At 30.8% G+C, this 26026-nt stretch overlaps 1 protein-coding gene across 1 annotated transcript in view; it reads left to right on the top strand.

Moving 5' to 3' along the window:
* Positions 1-339: 339 nt before the first annotated feature.
* Positions 340-26026, top strand: part of LOC114327275 (uncharacterized) — a 103344-nt gene continuing 77657 nt past the window's right edge. Inside the window, exon 1 of the mRNA XM_028275831.2 lies at positions 340-730. The gene's annotated coding sequence lies outside the window, so the exon portion shown is untranslated. The remainder of the gene's footprint in view (positions 731-26026) is intronic.

Here is a 26026-nt window from a genome sequence, read left to right as displayed (position 1 = left end):
CTAGATACATAAAAAACACAATAAAACACAACATTAATACAATAAAAAACTGTTATTGTACCCTTTTAGGTATTTCCCGGTGTTTGAATACTCACTGTGTCACTCTCTTAAAATTTACATGTATTGTTTAATGGTTTGAATAACCAATAAACAATATAACGGATATTAAAAAATATTATAAATATGTAATATAAGAAAATAAGTTATTACTAATAATATTTTCGTATTTTTTAATAACCCCACATTCAAATTCTCGCACGCCCTCCCACCGAAATACTCATTTACTCCTTAGAAACCGCAAGGGCCAGGGGTCGCATTCACCACAACACCATGTCACACTTCTCCAATAGTCCGACTTGAAGCAAGAAGGGGTCAATGTAGTATCAAACACCCTACACTCGGCATCGATTGTTCCGAAGTCTCTTTACCGGAACGGACTTGGTGGATTGCATTCTACATTTGGGTGGACTATTCTTCGTTTACTTTGTTGTTGACCAACTAAAGCCGCGTATAGCACGTGTCGCAGAGAGTACAAAACTTTAATAAATAATAGAACTTTAAAAAATATATACCGATAATTAAATAAAAAACAAAATTAATCGGTAAACAAAACAATAATAAACTTATGCTAAACTTATTGAGTGTTGTAACACGTGTTGTGTAAATCTGTTGGATGATAAAAGTGAGAGTTGTAATTTGTTTTTCCGGTTGAAGATTTAATAACTCTAAGGTAATTTTTTTTAAATAATAAATGTGCAAACCACTAGTTAAATAAGTTTAATAAAATTTTTATAGACAAATAATTTTAATTTTTTTTACGAATAATAGTAAAATTATAATGTATGTAATATTTACTACTTTATTTATTATCTTTAATCGGAATTAACCAAATTTTCAGTTGAAAATACTTTTATTTGGAAGTTTAGATTTACATTTTGGAAATCATTTTATTATCTATACCTACATATTATCCTCCTTCTATGTGCCATCTCCATTGAAATTGTCGACTTCCCCTTATTTCTTGGCTTTACTCTAAGTAAATCTTGGTCGCCTCTACTATTTCCTCCACTCTTGCCGGTCTTGTGCACTACTCTCCCATTGATGTACCCCCATCTTCCTACACGCATTACTGCATCCTTTTATCTTTTGGGCGACCAACTGATCTTCTTGCATCGAGTCTTTCCCAAAAGGTTGTATTTACTAGTCTTTCATCATTATACACCTGTTAAGAACTTCAAAACTCGAGAGTTTTCGAGATAATCGCATTTTACAAATTAGCTGCATACCTAATAGACCAGTAAGGATCTGTGAAAAAATGTCTATTTTTGGATGTGAAAGGTGGCATTCGGATTTTTGCAGATAAAGTTAGGTGACACCTTCAGTAATAATAATTGACTCATGCTCCTTCTCAAATATGCCCGAAACATTAATAAAAAATTAAAATATTTAAAAATTTCGAAAAACGTCAATTTTTTCTGCTTTCTTTGCTTATAACTTTAAAACGATTCGTTTTGGAACAAAGTCGTAGAGAAATAAAATAAAGATAATTAAATTTTGTCTGATATACGACTGGTAAAAAATGTCTTAACGTATTACCTTTTCTGCAATATAGCAATAAGTACAAAATTAGGGGGCAAAATACGCCTGTTGTTATTCAATGTTTTAAACCACTTTGGTGGCACTTAGAACCTTAGTAATTCACTTAGGAAATTCTTTGTAACATTTCAATAAAATCGACCTAACAGATTTTGCATAATAAATTTGCAATCTAAATGTTTTTAAAAAAGTTCAAATATTTTAAAATCTTTCTGAACAAAAAGTAAACCATTTAGAAGTTGTCTAATTTTTTTACATATAAAGAGGTGTTCTACATATCTAATACACTTTACAGAATTAAAATCGGATTATTTAAGGGGCCTTAGCAATGTTTTAAACTTATAAACAATTTTTTGGCTTATAAAAAATAGCTTTGTTTAATAATAAAAAAATTAATTTTTAGCAATGCAAATAATTAAAACCGGTATAATTTGACTTAAACTTTCAAATGCTGTCAGCATTTATCTTTTAATCAAAAGTTATTCGCGTTCAAAAATTGCAAGTTTTCGAATTTTTGAAAGTTCCACTGCGTTTATCTCGAAAACTACGCATCCTACGAAAAAACTTGTAAGAACATTTTTTTGCTTAAAATTACCCAAGAAATACAAAAAAAAAAATTTATTTTGCGAAAAATCGATGTTATGCAATTCCTCAAGTTCTTTGTTTATAACAATCTTATCGACATCCGGATCAACTGTTACCCAAAAAAAAAGAATGTGTGTGTACTTTGTACGCACGTAAGAAGTTATACTTCTATTATATGATTTCAACGAAATCAATATACTTTAAACAGTTTATTTATATTTTATTTAAATATTAAACTAATTTTAATACTTACTAATTTCCAAAAATTTTTATTAAAACAATACCTGCCAAAAATTAAAAAAAATAAAAGAATAAAACACACGCAAACACATTGAAACATGAAACAAAGAAATGATGTCTGAACAAGTGTTGAGAAAATTTTAACTAAATACGTATTTTCTGAAAAAAATATAATAAATATACTTAGTCATAAAATGTATAAAAAAAATAAAAATTGGCATTGGGAATTGAACCTGCGTCTATCAGGTTGTTAGATTATTTTGAACTCACCCCACGCAGAATTTAACTACCGAGACACGTGAATGACGTGGGAAGATATAGCATCTAAACGTTTTAAAAATTTTTGACAGTTGCTTATTCTCTTAGTTTAATCAAATAAGTTTAATTCTTGTGGAATTAAAATACAACAAAATATAGACTAAAAAAGCAATATATTAGATGGAGATTTTTGTTGGTAAATCAAAGCATTACCTCCGTAGGTAAGTAGCTAGGTTAGCTAGGTAGGTACATTTTCCAAATAGGTATTTAATTTGTAATTTTTTATTACAAAACTGAAACATTTACAATAAGGTACGTACCTGTTGCTTTTAAAAACTATTTAAAAAGTCACTACAATAATTATGAACTTGCTTTTTGTCTCTGTCCTCACAACAATAAAAACTAATATACACAACATTTGTTTATGCATAATATCCATTTGAACACATATTGACAGATGATTTTAACACCCAATCAGATCCCGTATAACGTTTGAGCGACTAAAACCATACTGTCGGTGTGCGCATGCGCCCGGCAAAATAAAAATTCACCCTCGTGCCTAAAGAAGTATAACTTCAAAAATTGTGTTCTACGGGTCAAAAAGTACATAAAAATCTTGGGTAAGTCCATCTAAATAAAGGCACCCCCTCCTGGCCACAGGACTAATTTGTTTATAAGCCAAGAAATTGTTTATAACTTTAAAACATTGCTGAGGCTGCTTAAATAATCCGATTTCAATTCTGTAAAGTGGATTAGATAGGTGAAGTGCTTCTTTATATGTAAAAAAATTGACAAATCTTTGTATGTTCTAGTTTTTGTTGTACAAGATTTTAAAAAATTTTAATTTTTAAAAAAAAGTTTAGATTGCAAAATTATTATTGAAAATCTAGTAAGTCAATTTTAATGAAATTTGGTGTACGGTTTTAGCACATTACAAAAATTTTCTAAGCGAATTAGGAAGGTTCCAAGTGTAACCTAAGTGATGGAAAATCATTGAATAAAGACATTCTTGTTTTGCCCCCTTATTTTATATTTATTGCTATTTTGCAGCAAGGGTGATAAATTAAGACATTTTTAACCAATCGCATCTGATAGAAAATTTAATTATCTTTGTTTTATTCCTATACGACTTTGTTCCAAAATGAATCGTTTTAAAGTTATAAGCAAAAAAAGTAGAAAAAAAAACGAAATTTTTTGAAATTTTTAAATATTTTATTTTTTTTATTAATGTTCCGGGCATATTTGAGAAGGAGCATAAATCAATTATTATTAACGAAGTTATCACCTAACTTTATCCGCAAAAATCTGAATGCCACCTCTCACATCCACCTAAAAACAGATCCTTACTCGTCTATAACTCTAATTTAGCATAACTCCAGGCAACGAAAAAAAAATAGACACAAATCATAAATACTTCCAAATTTTGGTATAAAATACCTTTAATAACCAAAATAAATAGTTTCCGAAGTATAAAAAAAATAACAAACGCTAATATTTTTTTACATAAATCAGTAGGATAACTTATACAGTGTTACAAGATTTGACATAAAATATTTTACGTATTATATTAAGGCTATGGGTACATAATTCGCAAATATTTTACGTGTATCCCTACTTTTTCTGTCTTTACACGGCAAATTACGTGTAGTAAAATTCACACTGGTATGGATATGTAAACATTACTAGAATGTCATTCTACTTGAAAATGTCATCATTAATTGAAAGAGATGGGTTTTGAATGTTCTTGGATAACTGTTATTTTTATAATTGCAAATTATTAATTCAGTTAATAAATGTGATAATTTTTTCATCACCTAGGTATTCACTGATTGTAATAATTTATTTGTACAATAAAGACTAATACTCAATCGAGAAAAGAGGAAAAGTGTTAAAGGGATTTTTTAATAATATATTGTTATGGAACGCTTAAAATTTTGAACATCTTTAACAACAAAATACTTGGATCACAGAATATATTATCCTGATGTATTCTCTGCTTGGATCTTCCACAAATAATACACAATAAATAACTTTTTATTAAGTTCACGTCTTAAATCAATGATTTATCAAATACACTATATATCAATAATATTTAATCAATTACTCAATATATTCCCGATGCAATGCCAAATATTTAAAATTGTCACTGCTTGTCAGTGTCTGACTGACAATATATTCGGCTGAGTGCGTTGTAAGACAAAGATAGATTTGGAAAATATTACCACGGCATTGTGTTCATTTTTTTCGAATCCTGAAAAAACCAATAAATATTTTTGAAAAATTTAAACGCAGAATGAAAGACTAAATTATTACCGAGGGCCGAAAGTCCCTTAGAATAAATAAAAAGTTTATTTTGAATGATATATTTAAAATAAAAAATCACACTAAATTTTCTCTTAGTTTTTCACCCCTGTAACTTATTAAAATAAACATTATAGAAGTTCTCAGGGACTTTCGGCCCTCGCTAATAACGTAATCTTTCATTCTGCGTTTAAATTTTTCAAAAACACTTATTAGTTTTCTCAGGATTCGAAAAAAATGAATCCCCATTTGAATAGCATTGCAGCCGAAAATACGTACCGATCCTCTTAAATTAAAATCATAATAAAATATATTTTATTTGCAAAACAAACTGAGAAATAGTTAAACTGAATAACAATAAAATTTTTTGTCAAAGTAAGTGTTCGATATGTCCTCAATTTTCTTCAATGCATTTATCAATAAGTTTCATAAAAGATCGTCTCATATTAAATAGCATCATTAGTTTAAAATAAGTTACTGCAGTATTTATTTCTTCCCAAAGTAGGTTGCGAGTGTTTATGGGATTCTTGTAGACACGTTATTTCATTGCGTCCCATATACTAAAATCGAGCGGATTAAATTCTGGGCTACGCGGTGGCCAAGGAAAATGACTATCACGACCAATCCAGCGTTCAGGAAAGTTGATATTTAAGTATGTTTTAACTGCTCTTTAATCACACATTTTGTGTTAAATGTAATGACAATTCTTCCAACAAATCAATAAAATCATTTTGCCAAAATTGTAGATTTCTGTATTACTCTGAGCTAATTAGCAAAATACAAGGAAAAGTTATTTACCAGCAATTTTATTGCTGGAATCGAATCTTATGATTCTATATATTAATAATATAGGTATTCAAATTCCGCAGATAGTATGCTACTTTTTTTATAAACAAAATGGCGCCCGAAAATCGTGTTTTTGAAGTTATACTTCTTTAGGCGCGATTGAGAGTAAAATTTTTCATAAATCTGCGCGCATGCGCACACAGACAGCATGACGTATAGTTGCTAATCTTTCAAATTATGTGTCAGCGCAAATAAGCCATTAAAATAATATATTAGTGTTTTTTAGTAAATGTATTATTTATTATAATTTTGTGTCTTTGGATTTGTCTTCATTGGGCGTAAAATAATAAAACATCTATTTTTATATTTCACTTGTCACCGTGATGTGTAATTATGTATATCTGAAACGTCCGTAACATGCGACTTGATGGCCTGGTTGGTAGAGCATTGGACCAAAGATCGAGAAATCGCGAGATTGCGGGTTCAAATCCCGGACGATTAATATATTTTTCTTTTTTTTTTTTTAATATTTGGCATTGTTAAGTTTTGGTTAATTTTTGGTAATTATTGTTAATTTTTTGTATTGTAACTGTTAAGTATATTTATTTCGTTGAAATTATATAATAGAAGTATAACTTCTTACGTGCGTACAAAGTACACACATATTCTTTTTTTTTTTTTTCAATTTTTGCTCTATAACTCCAAAGATTTTAACTTTACCCCAAAAACAACCAAATAAAAATTCATTGTAATTAAATTCTGCATAGAGACGTGTTTTTCCCGATTAACTTCGACGAAAATTTTCCCCGGAAAATGCGGATTTTTCCAACAAAATCTTTAATTTTCAATTAAAATTTTAGATAAGTAATTGTTTATCAATAATCAAATAACTTGGTAATATAAAAGCTCTTTTCATATAGATTATAATTCCAGAAGCCGATGGAAATTGAACTAACAGTTTTACAACAATTGAACTGTTAAATAAAAATTTGCGGTCGCTGAAATAACCACAATAATTACCATACATAGGAATAGATTTTTGTATAAAAAGGCACTGTACCTATCTAATGTACTTTACAGAATTGAAATTGGACTATTTAAGCGGCCTCAGGAATATTTTAAAATTATAAACAATTTTTAAACAAGTTGACCGGCATTTACGGCAAATATCTAAACAATAGGATCATATTGTCATACAGAATATCAATTCTGTAAAGTACATTAGATAGGTACACTGTTTTTTTTTATAAAAAATCATAGGTATTCTCATGTATCATAATTATTGTGGTTATTATAGCGACCGTAAATTTTTAAATAACAATTCAATTGTTGCTAAACTGTTCATTCAATTTGCATCGGCTTCTGGAATTACAATCCACACAAAAAGAGCTTTTACATTACCAAGTTATTTAATTATTGATAAAAAATTACTTATCTAAAATTTTAGTAGAAAATTAAAGATTTTGTTGGAAAAACCCGCATTTTGCGGGGAAAATTTTCGTCGAAGTAAATCGGGAAAACATGTCTCTATGCAGAATTTACTTACGGTGAATTTTTATTTGGGTGTTTTTGGTATAAAGTTAAAATCTTTGGAGTTATATAGCAAAAATTGAAAAAGCACGATTTTCAGGTGCCATTTTGATTATAAAAAAAGTAGCACACTATCTTCGGACTTTGCATACTTATATTATTAATATATACAATCATAAGATTCGATTCCAGCAATAAAATTGCTGGTAAATAACTTTTCCCAAAAATGGCCTATTCTCCGATAAATCTGCCAGACTATAATATTAATATACCCACTTTATTTTCGATTTCCTGTGCTTTCCGTTAATATGCATATTACTCAGAAGGCTTTTACTTTATGAGTAAATATTTGTTTGAGCCGTTTATTAGCTGTTAAAATAGCCTTATATCTGAATAAAAAAATATTTTCCGCTTTATTTATTACTTTAAAATATTTAATATACCTACATATATTTGAGGGGGTACGCGCAAAATCTTGGTCCAATACTATTTAAATTTCGAATCCTGAGAAAACTAATAATTATTTTTGAAAAATTTAAAAGCAGAATGAAAGATTACATCATTAACGAGAGCCAAAAGTACTTGAAAATTTCTATATTATGTTTATTTTAATAAGTTACAGGAGTGAAAACAAAAAGAGAAAATTTAGTGTACTTTTTAATTTCACATATTTTACTCAAAAAAACTTTTTCTTTATTCTAAGGGACTTTCGAACGTTGGTAGTAATGTAATATTTCATTCTGCGTTTAAATTTTTCAAAAATATTTATTTTTCTCAGGACTCAAAAAAATGAATGCATTTAAATAGCATTGACTAAGATTTTGCGCCTATCCCCTCAAATCAAATTTTATTTTGTATCTTATTAAATATTATATTAAATAATAAATGGTGCTGAGGTGCCAGAATATTTGGGTCGTTATTGCAGAACATGAATCATATTATTTACAGTCTATCTATAGGAACCAATAACTCCATTTTCGAAAAAATGTTGGTTGGTTCCTCGTTGCATAACGGGGTCCAATTATTCTTTTAATATACATATTACTCAGAAAGCTTTTACTTTATGAGTAAATATTTGTTTGAGTCCCATTTATTAGCTGTTAGAATAGCCTTAATATCTGAATAAAAAATATTTTCCGCTTTATTTCTTACTCTAAAATATTTAATATATCTACATATATTTGAGGGGGTACGCGCAAAATCTTGGTCCAATACTATTTAAATCTAGTAATTTTTATCGAATCCTGAGAAAACTAGTAAGTATTTTAAGAGAATTTGAGAAAACAAAAATAGAAAATTTAGTGTAATTTTTAATTTCAAATATTTTACTCAAAAAAACTTTTTCTTTATTCTAAGGGACTTTCGAACGTTGGTAGTAATGTAATCTTTCATTTTGCGTTTAAATTTTTCAAAAATATTTATTAGTTTTCTCAGGATTAAAAAAAATGCATTTAAATAGCATTGACCAAGATTTTGCGCCTATCCCCTTAAATCAAATTTTATTTTGTATCTTATTTATTTGTTGAGTTATGTTGTCATACACTTGCTGATAATAATTAAAAAGTGAGAGTTGTGCATCGAATTATTTTATACCGGTTGAAGAGGTTTGCTTTTTTAGGTTACCATTATTTGTTTTAATTTAATAAGTAGTTGTCGATACGAATGGGTGAACATGCTTGGATGCTATAGCACAAACCGATTTAAGGAAATTAGATATGGGTTTATTATGTCATAATAAACATTATCTACATGTGTTGAGTGGTAATAAAAATAACATTAAGTTAATAGTATACAGGACATAATTTCATCTAAGACACATTATTTCAGACAATAAAATCTTTTAAATGGAAATTGAACATACTCCAGGATTAATAAAATAAAAAGCTAGAAGGTACAATGCATTTCTGTGTAGGCTTCCACCGTACATATACTCCAGAAGCTAGAAATAGACCATGTTCGGGCCACTCAAAGATCCAGGTAGCTGACTACTTTTTTAGTTATTTTAGACCTATAGGAAGAAAACCTACCTGTTCCCTGCCTAGAGTTCGCGTCCGATTTTTAATTATTAACAATTTAATGCAAAAATCGCGATTTTTTCGATTTCTTTGCACCCCATTCAAAAGCTAAATAGTTCACATAAAACTACAAAATTTAATTTTTTAGAACATTGAAAAACCATCAAGTGCCGATTTTTGAAAGTTAAAAAGTTAATTTGTGGTTACGCAAACTGCAAAATAAGTGAAAATCGTTATTTGTTAATACCTTTTACTAAAACTACTTTAGAAGTTTAGTGTTTCATCCAAAGTTGGGTATTGGGGTACTTAACAAACCCCTTAAAATTTGAGGCTTATCCATTAATTAGTTTAAAAGTTATTCTATTTGTTTATCCCAGAGACCTTTATTTTGCAATAACATAAGACAGAAAATAATGAAGATAGGGCAATTCTACGTATATTAAATGAAAGAAGAAAAAATATACAATCAAAATGTACTAAAAAAGATAAAAAATTATCTAATATAGTCAGAAACCCTAATGCCAAATTTTGGAAATTTTGTAGTTTATAAACATTTAGAATAACTTTAAAAATATTGTCCGTAGAAAAAATCATTTTACATACCTATTCGAAAAGTTGGTATTTTACACGAATTTAAAAATGTAGTTCAATTGGTGACTAGTCGTGGTAAGTGAAGGGGGAGCTGGGAGCCGACAAATGCACGAGTTTAAAAACTAAAAAGGGCAACTTAAAACTACACTCCTGGCCAAAAAAATCGGGACACCTTAAAATGGGTCATTCTCGATGTCTCGAATCTCCTAAACCTATTGTCCGATTTTAGTGATTTTTTAAATATGTTATAGCCTTTTTCTCTAAGAATATGGATGTAGTAATAGTGTTGCTGAACAGGTAAATGCCATTGTATACCGGGTGTAACAATAATACTGTGTTTTTTCCTGAAAGTTCGTAACACCCTGTGAAATATTCGAGCATTTAAAAAATATTGAAATTAAAACTCAATTGTAGCCTTAGCCTTTCTTAACATTATGCTTTTTGACTCATTCACTTATGTTGGATAATGAAAAAGTTAGGTACTTTGACAACTAGCCATGTTCTTTATCAATAGCTGAAAAAATAATGACAGTTTGATTTATAAACATATGTCCACAAATGCTTCGTTTCCGAGATACAGGATGTTGAATTTTTTCTTACAGACTGACGATTTATTTATTGCTCTAAAACCGGTTGAGATATGCAAATGAAATTTGGTTGGTTTTAAGAGGTGGTTATTTAACATTTTTTGACATACAACTAAAACTTTTATATTCGCCATTGGCGTGTATACAGGTAATATGACCCGTATGCACGCCAATGGTGAATATAAAGTACATAATTGTATGTCAAAAAATGCGCAATAACTGCCTCTTAAAACCCACCACATTTCATTTGCATATCTCAACCGGTTTTAGAGCAATAAATGAATCATCAGCGTGTAAGAAAAAATTCAACCGGTATCTCAAAAACGAAGCATTTGCAGACATAGGTATGTTTATAAATCAAACGGTCATTATTTTTTCATGCAGAATTACCCCTTAAAGTTTGTCGCACTTATTTAGAAACACCCTGTATTGATGAAAAACAGTCAAAGTGTTTAACTTTTTCATTATCCAACATAAGTGAATGAGTCAAAAAGCAGAATGTTCAGAAAGGATAAGGTTACAATTGAGTTTTAATTTCAATATTTTTTATATGCTAGAATATTCCACATTGTGTTACGAACTTTCAGGAAAAACACAGTATTATTGTTACACCCGGTATACAATGACATTTACCTGTTCAGCAACAATATTACTACATTCATATTCTTAGAGAATAAGGCTATAACATATTAAAACAATCACCAAAATCGGACAACAGGTTTAGGAGATTCGAGACATCAAAATGACCCATTTTTGAGGTGTTCCGATTTTTTTGGCCAGGAGTGTACTATCATTTTCTATATCTCGGGATCTACTGAATATATTTTAATTTTTCTTTTTTAATTTGTATGTACTTTTTCTGTACATTACAAATATGCAATTTGTCTATTTGCAATTTGACATTTATTAAGGTGACACAGTAGCGATCAACAGGTAGCCAAAACGCGTTCCAAGATTGCGGCTGTAATTTTGAATATTTTTTCGAGATATTTGGCACACGTATTCGTAATATAATAAAGAATGGCGGTACAGAGCCCAATTTGAAAAATATATTAATATGTGGAAATTACTCTGTAATTAAATACAATATTAAAAAAACAAGCCTGTACCGCCATTAAGAAGAAGAAAAAAATACATTTTCTTCAAATAAACTTTTTAAAAAATTTTAGTAGTTCCAAAATGACACAAAATCTAGGCATCGGATAAAAAAGTTTATTTGAAGAAAGTGTATTTTTTTGTTCTTCTTAATGGCGGCACAGGCTCGTTTTTTTAATATTGTATTTAATTACAGGATAATTTCCACATATTAATATATTTTTCAAATTGGGCTCTGTACCGCCATTCTTTATTATATTACGAATACGTGTGCAAAATATCTCGAAAAAATATTCAAAATTACAGCCGCAATCTTGGAACGCGTTTTGGCTACCTGTTGATCGCTACTGTATCACCTTAATTAATAAACAGTAGGTATAATTTGTTTAAACAATTTTTTTCCCAAAAATCCATGTTTTTAATAATACCATCATTATTAATCATAGAAAAAGTTAAGGTTTACTTTAATAAATAAATTATCTTCAATAAATAATTATCTAGTAAGAATAATTTATTTATTAAAGTGTACTTTAACTTTTTCTATGATCATTAATGATACTATAATAAAAAAAGAAATTTTTGTAAAAAAATATTTTTTCAAAAATTGTTTTAACAAATTAGACTTATTATTAATTAATAAATTTATAAACAAATTGCATATTTGTATTGTACGTAGAAATTACATGCAAATTAAAAAAGAAAGATCAAAATCCATTAAGTTGATCCGAAGATACAGAAAATTGTATCAATATAAAATTGCTTTTTCGGTATTTTAACTCGGTGGATTCGTAGGCTCCCCCTAGTAACCTTTTGAACTACATTTTTGAAAAATCGTAGAGGGTGCTGTGAAGATACAATGTTTGTGCAAATTTTTTAACAAAAAATACAAATCCCATTCTTTAAAATGGCATCAATGAAATTCCTTAATTATTATAAACAAATTATCTGTGAATGCAAAAAAAACCAGATGGCTAACTTTGTTCCAAATGAACCAAGGCTAAATTTTTTTATTTGAAAATTCATGTTAAAATACTAGTTTCTTGAATATATAAAAAGATTGTTCCTACGGACAATATTTTTAAAGTTATTCAAATGTTTATAAACTACAAAATTTCAAAAATTTGGCATTAGTATTTTTGATAATATTAATTAATTATTTTATTTTTTTTTAATACATTTTGATACTATCAGTCTTCTACTTTCATTTGGCATACTCAGAATTGCCCTATGATCATTATTTTCTGTCTTATGGTGTTGAAAAATAAAGGTCTCTGGGGTAAACAAATAGAATAACTTTTAAACTAATTAATGGAGCGGTCCCAAATTTTGAGAGATTGTTAAGTTCGAAAATACCCAACTTTGGGGAAACCCTAAAATTCTAAGTTAAATTTAGTAAAAGTTATTAACAAATATCGATTTTCATTTATTTTGCAATTTGCGAAGCAACAACTTGACCTTTAACATTCAAAAATCGGTATTTTGAAGCTTTTTCAATGTTTTAAAAAATGAAATTTTGTAATCTTATGTCAACTATTTAGCTTCTTAATGGGGTACAAAATATCGAAAAATCGGGATTTTTGCACTAAGTTGTTAATAATTAAAAAACAGACGCGAACTCTAGGCAGGAAACAGGTAGGTTTTCTTCCTATAGGTCTACAATAACTAAAAAACTAGCCATCTAACTGGATCTTTGAGTGTCCTGAGAAAATCCTTATTTCTCTGGACTAATAGTCTTGTCAGGCGAGATGTTAGAAAGTCAAACATTAAAATATTTTCTTTGTGGCAGCATTGCGAAGCTGTTCATAACTGTGGATTCCTGTCCATTGGCGAATACGCACCCATAACATCTTTTTACTTCCTAGAACCCTCTTACCATCTATCTTTCCTTTGAATACTAGTTGCTGAAAAGTGTGTCGTTCTCCTCGTAATATTTATTTCCGCTAATTATGAAGATTATTGATCGGTTCTGAAGGAGTACCATATTCGTTTGAGCGAAAGCAGGATGTAATTCTGGCACTCTGGTCGTGAGATTTTTATACTAATCACTTTCTTTTTTATTAAAGTCCAGCAAACTCATGTACCCTAGCCCTAGATAAAAGCTAGCAACTTTTTTACAGAGAGTTGAAGGATTGCTTCTTATTCAATACTTATTTAACAACTGTATAATCAACTTATGTATAAGTACCATGTAATACCATATAGCAGCATAGTATCATAAGTATTATAACTACCAAAATATGACATAAAATAATGTCGATAATATGGATAATGAGATATGAATTCGAAAGTAGGAATCGAAGATATTTATATGAATATAACATGAGGTAAAAACTGGCATAAAGAAAGACAATGAAAAAAAAAACGAATAGAATTCTCAATGTTTAACTTTAAAATAACAAGTATATAATTTAATCATAAAGATGTACATAACCACACATAACTAACCTGGATCTCTAGTGATGGTAAACGAGAAACCAAAATGTGCGCATTGATATGCGCGTTGCGCACTTCGCGCCGTGTATGCGCTTGGAGAAAGCGGAATGTCAGCAGATATATTAAAAGTACGAGGAGATATATACTGCAGCAAAAGATAGCTGGGTTTATTGAAAACGTATGGGAAAACACTCATCTGCCCAATTCACAAGAAAGGTAAAAGCACTGCCTGTAAAAATTATGTACAGAGGAATCGCACTATTAGAAATAGTATGAGTATATATATCGTCGCCCTAATACTATAACGAAATTAGTAGTTTTGAGTTAAACGGGTTTTAAGATTTTAAAGATATTTGTGCTGCTCCATGATGTTGGTAAATACGGAATTCACTCTGCAGCTCTAATGGCTATTGATCTATTTAGGAATATGGTGCAAATTCGTTTTCCAATATGGAAAATAACATGAAAAATTAAAGTTATCAACTTTTAGCACTACCATAATGTTAACATTTGGTAATGTCGCATGTCGTACCTAGTTGCATCTAAGTGAACTATTTAACAAAACTAATATTTTAAGCATTATTTTGGTAATAATTAGCCCTCTGCCATGGGAGTTGCCAGATCTGCTAACAATTCTCAAATTTTTGCATTAACATGAACCGAATAAACAGATAGCAATTACGTGGTGAGCTCAATAGTTTCAGAAAAACACGTGCTACAACTAGATAACTAGAGTTAGCTAGTTGTAGCATTTAGTGTATGTCGTATTTACGATTATTTCAATTAAACAGTAGCTTGATAACTTATATTGTCAAGTTTTAGCACTGAATATTAGGGGCATTTGAGTTTTATCAACTTTCGTCAATTATAAATAAATACTTAACCCGTTTGGAGCGAGCTGTCAAGTTTTTGCACAATATGGAGGCAAATAAAATACATCCTGTGAATTAGTTATCTCAAAAACGTCAATTTTGGAGTTATCAAGTTATAGTACTAAGGCGACGATATCAAAAAATGAATAACCATTTTCAATTTCGCTGCAACACGAAACTACAGCCGCATCATTATTCCAGTTCAATCAGAGAGTGCAGCAAGCACCTCTACCGGTTTCGAAACTTATTAGTCTCTCATCAGGAGGCACATATGCTGCTCTCTCTGACCCAACTAGCACAAACCCCGGCGTACAGCCTCGGATCGCAACCAACGAAATGGCAGGGATGCCCTAGCGGCAACTGCTAGCAAAAGACTAAGTTTTCAATCTAATAGCACATAAAACAACATCAAAAAATGTTACTCTACATCCTACCAGACTGAAAACAATGGGAACCTTCTCTGGTAATACCTCCGAGGCTTCTACAATTTGCAAGCCATAACGGATGCTAAGACTAAGGAAGATGAAGGAATTTTACAATTTATAATTCACGTCCGATCTGCTCAGCGCGGTAAAGTTCCAACCAGAATGGTTCCCTTCGTACTCCAATCAGAGTAAACATGTAAATCAAAAATGAATAACCATTTTCAATTTCGTTTCAACACGAAACTATAGCCGCATCATTATTCCAGCTCAATCAGAGAGTGCAGCAAGCACCTCTACCGGTTTCGAAACTTATTAGTATCTCATCAGGAGGCACATGACATATGCTGCTCTCTCTGATCCAACTAAAACATAGTTGATTTTTCAAATTATCCGTCAAGAAATCAGTTACCAGGGCTTCAAAAGGATTTTAGGAATGGCAGAAAGAATTGTTATTGAACGATAATTACAAACAAATGACTTATCGCCAGATTTGGAATGGGTTTCACATGGGCTTTCTTAAAATGTGATGGAAAATGGCCCTCTGCCAGCGATATGTTAAAAATAAGCCATAATGGTATACACAAAGAAAATGAACAATTCCTTAAAACAAGTACGATATCATATCAGGGCCAGGGCCTTTACTAGTAACAAGATTATCCAAGCAGTCCAACATTTTAGTTATTTTAACAGTAAAAGAGTGAATAAGGCAGCGATTGCTGTCTGATGGAATAACTAATGTTTGACGTTTCGATTTCCACTCCAGAAATCGTTCTCAACAAAGAATATTCTAAAAAATTTTGGGAAAAATGTATGACCTATTTTTTAGAGTATATGTTTATAACAAAACAAACAATGAACAACTAATTGTAGGTAATCAAACATTTAAATAAGCCCAAGGTCAACCCTCTTGCCCTTAATTTTAAATATCAATTTTTATATAACATTAAACAAAAATCTCAGTATGCTGTGCTCACGTATACGGCCAAATGAGTAACGTTTCCGGTAGACTAACGAACCATAACGATTTATCTGAAACAAATTGAAGGATGATTTTGTGGACTGCTATCTACTAATAGAATTTCTAATAAATATGCGATTTCTGAAAAAATATCTAAAAATTAGTTTTTTGATGCTGATTATCATTATTTAATTGTACAATTAAATCTGGTAGTTTTTAATTTCTTTTAAAATTTGAGCAATATTTTATTAAAAAAAATTGTACTCTTTGCTTGAAAATCATGATTGTAAATCAGCTAGTTTACACAACGTTGGATGTAGACCTCAATATCTTCCTTGTAATTAGTTTCCTCTAATTTTTTTACAACTAATTTTTATATTTTTTCTGATATTTATAAAGCGTGCTAGAATTTAAACCCTTCTGTTAATAAATGTAAGAATTTATTTGATTTAACTGCAAATTTACAATCTACTTTCTAAAAGCTTCTAGCAAATGACATTGCATATTGCATTATGTACAGATTAAGATTATGTACGGATTAAGAATCTTGAGGCCTCTAGGCAACCCAAGCTAGGAGGCCCCTTAGGAAATTTTTGTCTTTTCCCTCCAAAACCTCGGATAATCCCTCCATCTTCGAGCGGTATAGCTTATTAGTGGACATTTTGTAAACTTAAACTCGAAATTTTTGTCTCATTTTTTAAACGTATTGCTCGAAAAAATAAAACAAAGAAACAGTCAAGAAATTGTTTATTTATATAAGTTTGCTTAAATTAAAACAAAAATTATTCTAAGATATTTTAAGTTTTAAATCAATAAAATAGTTATTTATGAAACCGTTTGTGAAGTATGCTTTTTGCTAACGCACGCGGTTTTTAGAGCACGAGCGACAACGAGGCGAGTGCTATAAATCGCGTAAGTTTGCAAAAAGTACTTCACGCAAAGTTTCATACAATATTTTATCTATAAACAAATAGAAAAAGCTGTAATTCTTCGTCACTGGAATTCATTTCTATTCTACAATTTTTAGAACTTTGACATTTAAAAATTCTAACTACTTTCAAACCACAAAACTGTCAAAACTTTTGATATAATTCATTGCTCATATTGTCATTACCATGACAACGCGAATGTTAAGGATTGTCACCATGACAACTCGAAAGTTACAAACAGTGCGAAAAAGTAAATCCCATTTAAAATACATTGTTACTTCACGCACACTTTAAATCCTTCACGCACTGCTATCTATGACAGTTTTCACAAACTAAAAATTTATACATAATATGACATGAGTAGATAAAGTTATTTTAGTCTTTTTTTCTGTTATAGTTATCATTAAACGAATCATTTTAAAGTACAATAATTTTTCTACTAATAAAAAAGGTCGTGGAAAAAGTATAGTATTCTACTTACATGTAATGGGCTATTACTCACTCTCATGGATAACGACACTCGCCTTCGGCTCGTGTCGCAAACTCCATCATCGTGAGCAATACCCATCATTACCTGCTCGTTGAATAATATACTATTACATTACTTATTACATAATTATGTAATAATAAATTATTATATATTAAATTTATTTTCAGTTTTCAAAGCCTTATATAAAGCCACTTTTCTGCGTTCCATACAAACAAAACTACTTAAAATATTTTCAAATTCCAAATTTTCGAGCACACCATTTTCAATAGCCATAGCCATAATTAAGGGAAATTCTAGTCTGTTTTGTGCCATTGTTGAACGGCGACAGTTTTTAGTAATTTTCACTTTTGAAAATGACCGTTCGTCTGTTGGATTTGTAATCATTAGCGTAAGATACATCTTAAAAGCTACCGACAAATTTGGAAACTTCGATTCGAATTTTATCTCATAGATAACTAAAAAAGACTATGAAGCAGTAATAAATTGTGTTCGCTGCAAGTCCTTAAGACTGACTGAAGATGGACTATAAAATATTTGAACTGCTGTTCATTTTAAATTTCAGGTTCAATATCATCAGTAGGTATAGTTTTCATGTAGTTCACTGACTCGTACGCTGTCAACAGAACTGCCGATAACTCAATAATTAGCTTATCCAAAATTGGTAGATTCGTTTCAACCGTTAAATTTTCTTTAACCTGTAGAAAAACTTGGAAATTAGCATCATAACCAAAAAAATTGGAATTAGCGTCATCAAAATGTCTATCTTGTTCGCTTTTGTTTATCTTTAGACAAAGCTCTTGTTGCATCAGCCCTTGCAGTTCATATAGTGCTGCTTGTTCTTTTAAGGACAAGGTTTAGATCGTGGCGAATGGAATTGCTTATTGGAGTTTCATTTAAGCATTTTATCGTAGCTTCCTAACGGTGGGTAGAGGCTGAAAAAAAGTTGTACACGGACTGAACAAATACAAAATAATATGTTGCTCCAACGCAACTTTTAGCAACACTTTACTCCAACTAAAAAGGGTGTGCAGCACAAGAAAAATGTAAATCGCAATTTTGTTAATCTTAGATAAATGAGTCTGGAGACCATTGTATTTGCCTGACATGTAGCAAAAGGCATGGGTAATGAAGGAGAGGGTAGCGAGGGGATGCTGACCCATTTGTTGCTGTTGCTCTTACTACTTTTCTAAGAAACCGTGCAGACTGACGCTGTTCCTTCTACCAAACGACATTCATTAGCGACCTATTCTCACAGCATAGGCTTTCTATGTGAACAAAAGTATGCATTGTAATGTAATTTTATACGTCCACCATCACTTTTATGGTATTGCGCGATATTCGAATTTTTTAACATAATAATATGATTTATAACTTTTATTTAAATCTAACTATTATTTTTTCATTTTGGGCCCTTGGGGCCGAGGCCCCTAGGCCCTAGGCAACTGCTTGCTTTGCCTAATGGTTAATCCGGCACTGGCTATTTGGTTCAGGTTTTGAATATTTTTGGATAACAGTTACTTGTATATTCCAGCAAATTATCCATTAATTTAATTAGTAGGACTATTTTTTCACTATCTATGTATTCAGTGATTAGAATAATTTATATACTATACAATAAAAACTAATATTCGAGAAAAGAGAACAAGCTATTTTTTTAATAATATATTGTTACTATGGAACGCTTAGATAAATTTTGAACACCTTTAACAACTGAAATCGTTGATTAGAGATGCACTGTATGTCTTATTGAAATTTATTGTAGATAGCTAAAGAGAAAATACTATTAAATAACAATAATATGTACATTTTTAAATTGATTATAAGGTAAGTAGACCAGTGTTACCTTAGTCTTCTTCCTTCTGTCGTCGGTTTGGCGAGCTGAATAATTTATTCGTTTTCATGGTTTTGTAGTTTTTTAAAATACATACGTTGTTGTGATGTTTCTTATTCCTGTTTCACCATAGATATCACGAATCTTTTGGTTGAGATAACAAAAGTCATTAATAATCATTCTAAGATAAACGGATTAGTGTCGCTGAACAATGTTCGTATTAAATGATTTCGCGTACATCTAGAGTTGCACTGGCGGAATAATGGAACGACTTCGTGGAATAAAGAACTGTCTGTGTCACGTAAAAGCACTGCGAGGAAATTGAAAACACTTATGCTTGTGCTAGACTTCAAAAGGTTCTCCCAAAGGAGAAAACATAACTAATTAACTCATTCCTAAATGATAACGGCGAGGAAGAGACACCGCTGAAGACCTCTTCAGAATGCACTTTCTGCCTGTATCACAAACAATTAAATCATTGGCTGGGAATCAGCTTTGCAGACTCAGGAACTAACTTGCAGACGGTCAAAAGATTGTGAGCTATGAAAAATTAGCATGGGCAATAAACTTATTCGAGCAGTATAAATCACCAGTAATGGATGGTATATGTCAAGTGTTATTACAAAAAAGACCAGAACTTTTTTACTGTAGAATAATCAGTGTACTCAGAAGTAACCTTCTATCATGAAGACACGACATGTAGCGTTCCTAATTTTGTTCAGGTCGCGCATGACGTCACGTTGTGAGTAGATCCTTTACAGTTCGAATGCATTGCCATTATGATTTGAAGATTTTAGCTTTTAATATCAGTTGTGAAATTTTCGAGAAGTGCTGTTTTGTTTAGTATGATTAAATATAATTATTGAGAACATAATCTAATCATAGAAATCAATTACAAACATGATTTTTTATTATTAGGCAAGATACGTCTCATTATATATAATAATATATAATATACAGTTTATATAATAATACTGTATAATACACAACGTTGCTCTCTACTGTTGTTCTGAAGCTATTTTCTTGTGACATTTTTGTAATTAACTATTTTTAATGGGAAATAAGCCACAATTTTACCAAAAAAATGATTTTATTAACGTTTCGACGTCCAAATGGGATGCCGTTCTCAAAATACAAAAAATATTAATGAATTAAACAAAGATGTTGTTGCTTAGTAAAAAATTCTTCTAATAATTTATTTAATCTGGCTCATTTATATCGGCAATTCAGACATATATTATACATTTTAAAGTAGAAGACTTTAAAATGATATTGCCAATTATTGTTCATTCGATTACATGAAATCAACTCCAACTCAAAAATATCCGTCACAAAAAAAATTATAGCATGTGATCTGTCTTTAAAAAGACAACCAGATGCAATGGTGGTAGTAAAATTCTCGCATTAGAGATTCCATAGTAAATCACGAGGGAAAACCAGGAAAAAACCTCGTAAAACTATCATGACATCGTAAGTATTAGGTCTTACTAGGTATTATTATCGTAAGTATTATATTAGAATCTGGTATTAGTTTTGAGAGTAAACTAAAGTAAGACCTAATACTGACGATGTCGGGATAGTATCACGGGTTTTTCCTGGTTTTTCCTCGTGATTTACTATGGAATCTCTAACGCAAAAATTTTACTGTCACCATTGCATGTGGTTGTATTTTTAAAGATAGATCACATGCTATGATTTTTTCTGTGACGGATATTCTTGAGTTGAGGTTGATTGCATGTAATCGAATGAACAATAATTGGTAATATCATTTTAAAATCTTCTACTTTAAAATGTATAATATATGTCTGAATTGCCGATATAAATGAGCCAGATTAAATAAATTATTAGAATAATTTTTTACTAAGCAACAACATTTTTGTTTAATTCATTAATATTTTTTGTATTTTGACAACAGCCTCCGATTTGGACGTCGAAACGTTAATAAAATCATTTTTTAGTAAAACTGTGGCTTATTTTCCATTAAAAATAGTTAGTTGCTCTCTACCAGAATCCACTTTGCCTTTTTCCGCTTTGGCTAAATTTTGGGATGGAATAGCTTCTTTTTTAAGGCATCGAAAATTTTTAGGAGAATATCCAAGCAGCTCGTGTTACAGATTGCGTTAATAATCGTCGCTGTTACAATGTGAACAAATACGACCGTCGTTAACGTTAAAACTGTCTGCACGTTTATGTTTACATAATTGTTTTCACACAAATCGCACTTTTTTGTATTTTGGGAAACTAAAAAACTTGATATTCGTATCGAAACCTTGTGATTGATTGTCCACATTACAACCAAACACGGTACACCTCATTTTTAATAAAAGTTTAACAAATTATAAGTTAAATTCACCTTAAACAAAAAAATAAACACCGTTTACTATACGACAACACGGAATTTAATGCTGTTCTACTCACAGAGTGACGTAGTTACGTAGGCCCCGCCCACCGACTTCATGTCATATCTTCAGTTATTGTATCATGGCCTTCTATCACATACCAAAAGCATGGAAAGAAACTAGAGTAACTTTCATTCCCAATCCGAAGACAAGAGAACACGAAAAAGCAATAAGTCTAATGTCATTCCCACAGAGAAAAACTGCTCAACAGGTATATTAGGGATGAAATATTTGTACACACTTCGATACATCAAGAACAACATAGAGCAGGGTATTTTCATGAGACACCATTCCACAGATTTGTAGAAAAAGTGGAGAACACAATTGAAAATAAAGAGCCTTTGTCTACAAAATACTTTTAGAGCAGGCCGTGGATGTGCCAAAAAGGATCATTCGCAACCCGAACAAATTATGGACCCGAAAACAATTGAAAAAAAAAATGCGCGAATAGGGTTGAAGTACTGAGGAAGAGAAGCAGGTTAGGCTGATTTTTGGAGCCTTAAGCTGCAGATTCTGTGAAGAGAACCTGAAATAGTCTGAACCCAATATATGACTGCGTAGCATTAGCATCTCATTATCAGTCTATAAACTTATTTTGTATGCTGTTTTTAAATAAATAGTAATAACATATCCGTACAAAATATAGGTAGGGTCCCATTAAATTGTAACATAAAGTACATTGTTTTGAAAGATGCAACTACACAATTGATCGGTATTGTATTTGTAATAAGAGTTGGCTCAATATTTGCCTGGCTGATTGCTTCCGTTCTAAAACACGCAAGAATATTCATTGTACTTGAAGAAACACTTCTACGAGGGTAATTTATTTTTATTTTATAATATTGATGAATTGTAAAATATTATTTTGTTTAAAAAATAAATAAAACGGGATAGTTCCCGAAAGTTTGCTGTATACTATCTAGTTAAATAATTTAACGTGAAGTAAAAAACTCCCTGGTGTGATTGGCATAAAATTTAATTAAGAATTAAAATTTTAAAAATCCAAAAGTATTATATTCATTGTTCAGAACGAACGTTTTCGGACTTATCAGTCCATCATCAGTGAACTTAGTGTCCTTGCAAAATAGCCACAATGCCAAACACTGGTTGGATTAAATGTTCAATCTATATTATAAATAAAAGAAAATAACGCGACTTGTCGATGGCAATGGATTGCCTCCAGAAACATGTGAGTACTCTAATTTTACATAGTTTTAATATCTGCTTTGGACCACGTTAGTCTGCACATGTTTCTGGAGGCAATCCATTGCCATCGACAAGTCGCGTTATTATCTTTTATCTATAATGTAGATTGAATATTTAATTAAACCAGTGTTTGGCATTGTGGCAATTTTGCAAGAACACGGTTCACTGATGATGGACTGATAAGTCCAAAAACATTCGTTCTGAACAAGGGATGCAATCCTTTTTGAATTTTTAAAATTTTAATTCTTAATTAAATTTTATACCAACTCAATCAGAGAGTTTTTACTTCACGTTAAAAGATAATTATTTTGTTTCTTAATAATAACAAGAATGCTCACAATGTTATTATTTTGAAGTTATACTTCTTTAGACGCGATCAAGAAAATTGTTGAGAGCGATTTTTTTAAAACGACAGTATATGGGCGCGCACACGACAGTCTGAGGTTAGTTGCTAAATCTTTCAAGTTACGTATGTATCATTGCAAATAAAGTGCGAAAAATATATTGGTGTTTTTAGTAGGAACTATATTTTATTATAATTTTTTGTTTGGATTTGTCTTCGTCGGGAATAGGATAATAGCTATTAAAATATGATGAAAAGAAAATTAAAAAGCAATTTTTATATTATTTGCACAATCTGGCAAAATAATGCATTTTGGTATCAATTTTATTCCATTGTTGTCTAGCAGCAGTCTCGAGCGCGGTTATTTTTGGATGGATGTTGAGAAAACCTCATATTGTAGCCTTACTTATGTTTTTAATTTTGGGTATTATTTTAATGAAATTTTTTGGAAAGTAGTAAGTATTAAAATTATTTTTCATATTTAACAGGTTCGGTGCCAACTTGGTTAGAGCAATGTCTACCCAGAACCCAATAGTTAGTTTTGCAATAGGTGTATAAACATGTCAAATTCTACTTAATTTTCACATGTTTAGAAGATATCTGTCAAATTAACAGCTTTAGGTAACTGTCCAGTTAACTGGACGTCGGTATATTCATGTATTAGTATTTAGAATATAACAAGAAATAATAAAAACAACTATTTGAACTTGCAAAAAATTAAAAAAAGGCTTAAGAAATTAACTAAGTAAAAAAAATCAAACTTAAAATAAAGAAAACTCAAGACCAAAAATAACTTTTGTCCAGTTAACTGTAGGTCGGTATATTTTGTCAATATTTCAGTTACCAGCGTCCCGTTAACTGGACACACAGAGAAACTGATTTTTTTATTAGTCTTTAGAATATAACAAGAAATAAAAATAACTACTTGAACTTGCAAAAAACTTTGAAAACAAACTCAGGAAATTAACAGATTTAAAAAAATAAAATTAAAAATAACATTCTAAATAGTAAATAGAACTTAAAAAATACATATTCACAAATAACATTGATTTATTTTACATTCATTAGGATTTCAAAAAAGTTGATTTACTAAGCTTAGGAGAAGGAGCATAGTGCCTTCTGTTTAGAGATAATGTTGAGCCCTTGAGTATTTCTTCTTTGAGCCCTTTAATTCTTTACCGTGTCCAAATTTTAGGCATCGGTAGCTTCTATGAAAATTTTTGCCGATATTGTTCCCGATCTTGCGCGACATGTAACAATTCATCTGCTAATAAGCCAGTCCATTGACGAAGGTTTCGGAGCCATGAATATTTCTCCTACCAATTCCTCCTTCCTCTTCTAATTACATTCCATGTAGAAAAATTATTTATACAAATTACTGGTATATCATCTTTAGATATTTAATGACAAAGTAAAAAATCAATAACCATTTTCAATTTCGTTGCAAAACAAAAATACAGCCGCATCATATTCTAGTCCAATCAGAGAGTGCAGCAAGCACCTCTACCGGTTTCGAAACTTATTAGTCTCTCATCAGGAGGCACATATGCTGCTCTCTCTGATCCAACCAAAACAAACCCCCATGTGCCTCATGATGAGAGACTAATAAGTTTCGAAACCGGTAGAGGTGCTTGCTGCACTCTCTGATTGGACTAGAATATGATGCGGCTGTATTTTCGTTTTGCAACGAAATTGAAAATGGTTATTCATTTTTGATTTACATGTTTACTCTGATTGGAGTACGAAGGGAACCATTCTCGTTGGAACTTTACCGTCCTGAGCAGATGGGACGTGAATTATAAATTGTAAAATTTCCTCATGTTCCTTAGTCTCAGCATCCGTTATGGCTTGCAAATTGTAGAAGTCTGGGAGGTGTAACCAGAGAAGGTTCCCATTGTTTTCAGTCTGGTGGGATGTAGAGTAGCATTATGCTGTTATGTGCCATTAGATTGAAAACTTAGTCTTTTGCTAGCAGTTGCCACTTGGGCATTTATGCTATCTCGTTCGTTGCAATCCGTGACTGCACGCCGGGTTTTGTTTTGGTTTTGGAACCCTTTTTTAATGTAACCAGAGAAGGTTCCCTTGTTTTCAGTCTGGTGGGATGTAGAGTAGCATTATGCTGTTTTATATGCTATTAGATTGAAAACTTAGTCTTTTAATGAAAAAAGTTTCAGAATTTTGAATAATACGACAATAGGGAAGAAGAACGTATTCTACTTATAGTTATAAAAAAGAGGAAAACAAGAACTGTAGAATGGGAAAACATTTATTTACCCTTGTACACAAATAACACTATTTCTTGACCTCATTTCTTGGACACAATTACTTTTTAAATGCCCTTTGCGACGGCAAATAATTTTTGCCGCATACTCAAATATTTCACGGCATATTTCTTGAACCTGCCAAAGAAATATTGAGGTACAATTTTAGTTAGATTAAGGGTAATTGATTAACAAGTGAACCAAATATTCCCCCCTTGCAGTCTATCCTGTTTCCTAGTATTAAATAAATATTAGGAACTATGCTTAAATGTATTTTCCATTACAATGTTATTTT

The sequence above is a fragment of the Diabrotica virgifera genome, chromosome 2 (genome assembly GCF_917563875.1).
Source record: "Diabrotica virgifera virgifera chromosome 2, PGI_DIABVI_V3a".
In the NCBI taxonomy this organism is placed as follows: Eukaryota; Metazoa; Arthropoda; class Insecta; order Coleoptera; family Chrysomelidae; genus Diabrotica; species Diabrotica virgifera.
This window is presented reverse-complemented; position numbering and strand designations above follow the sequence as displayed.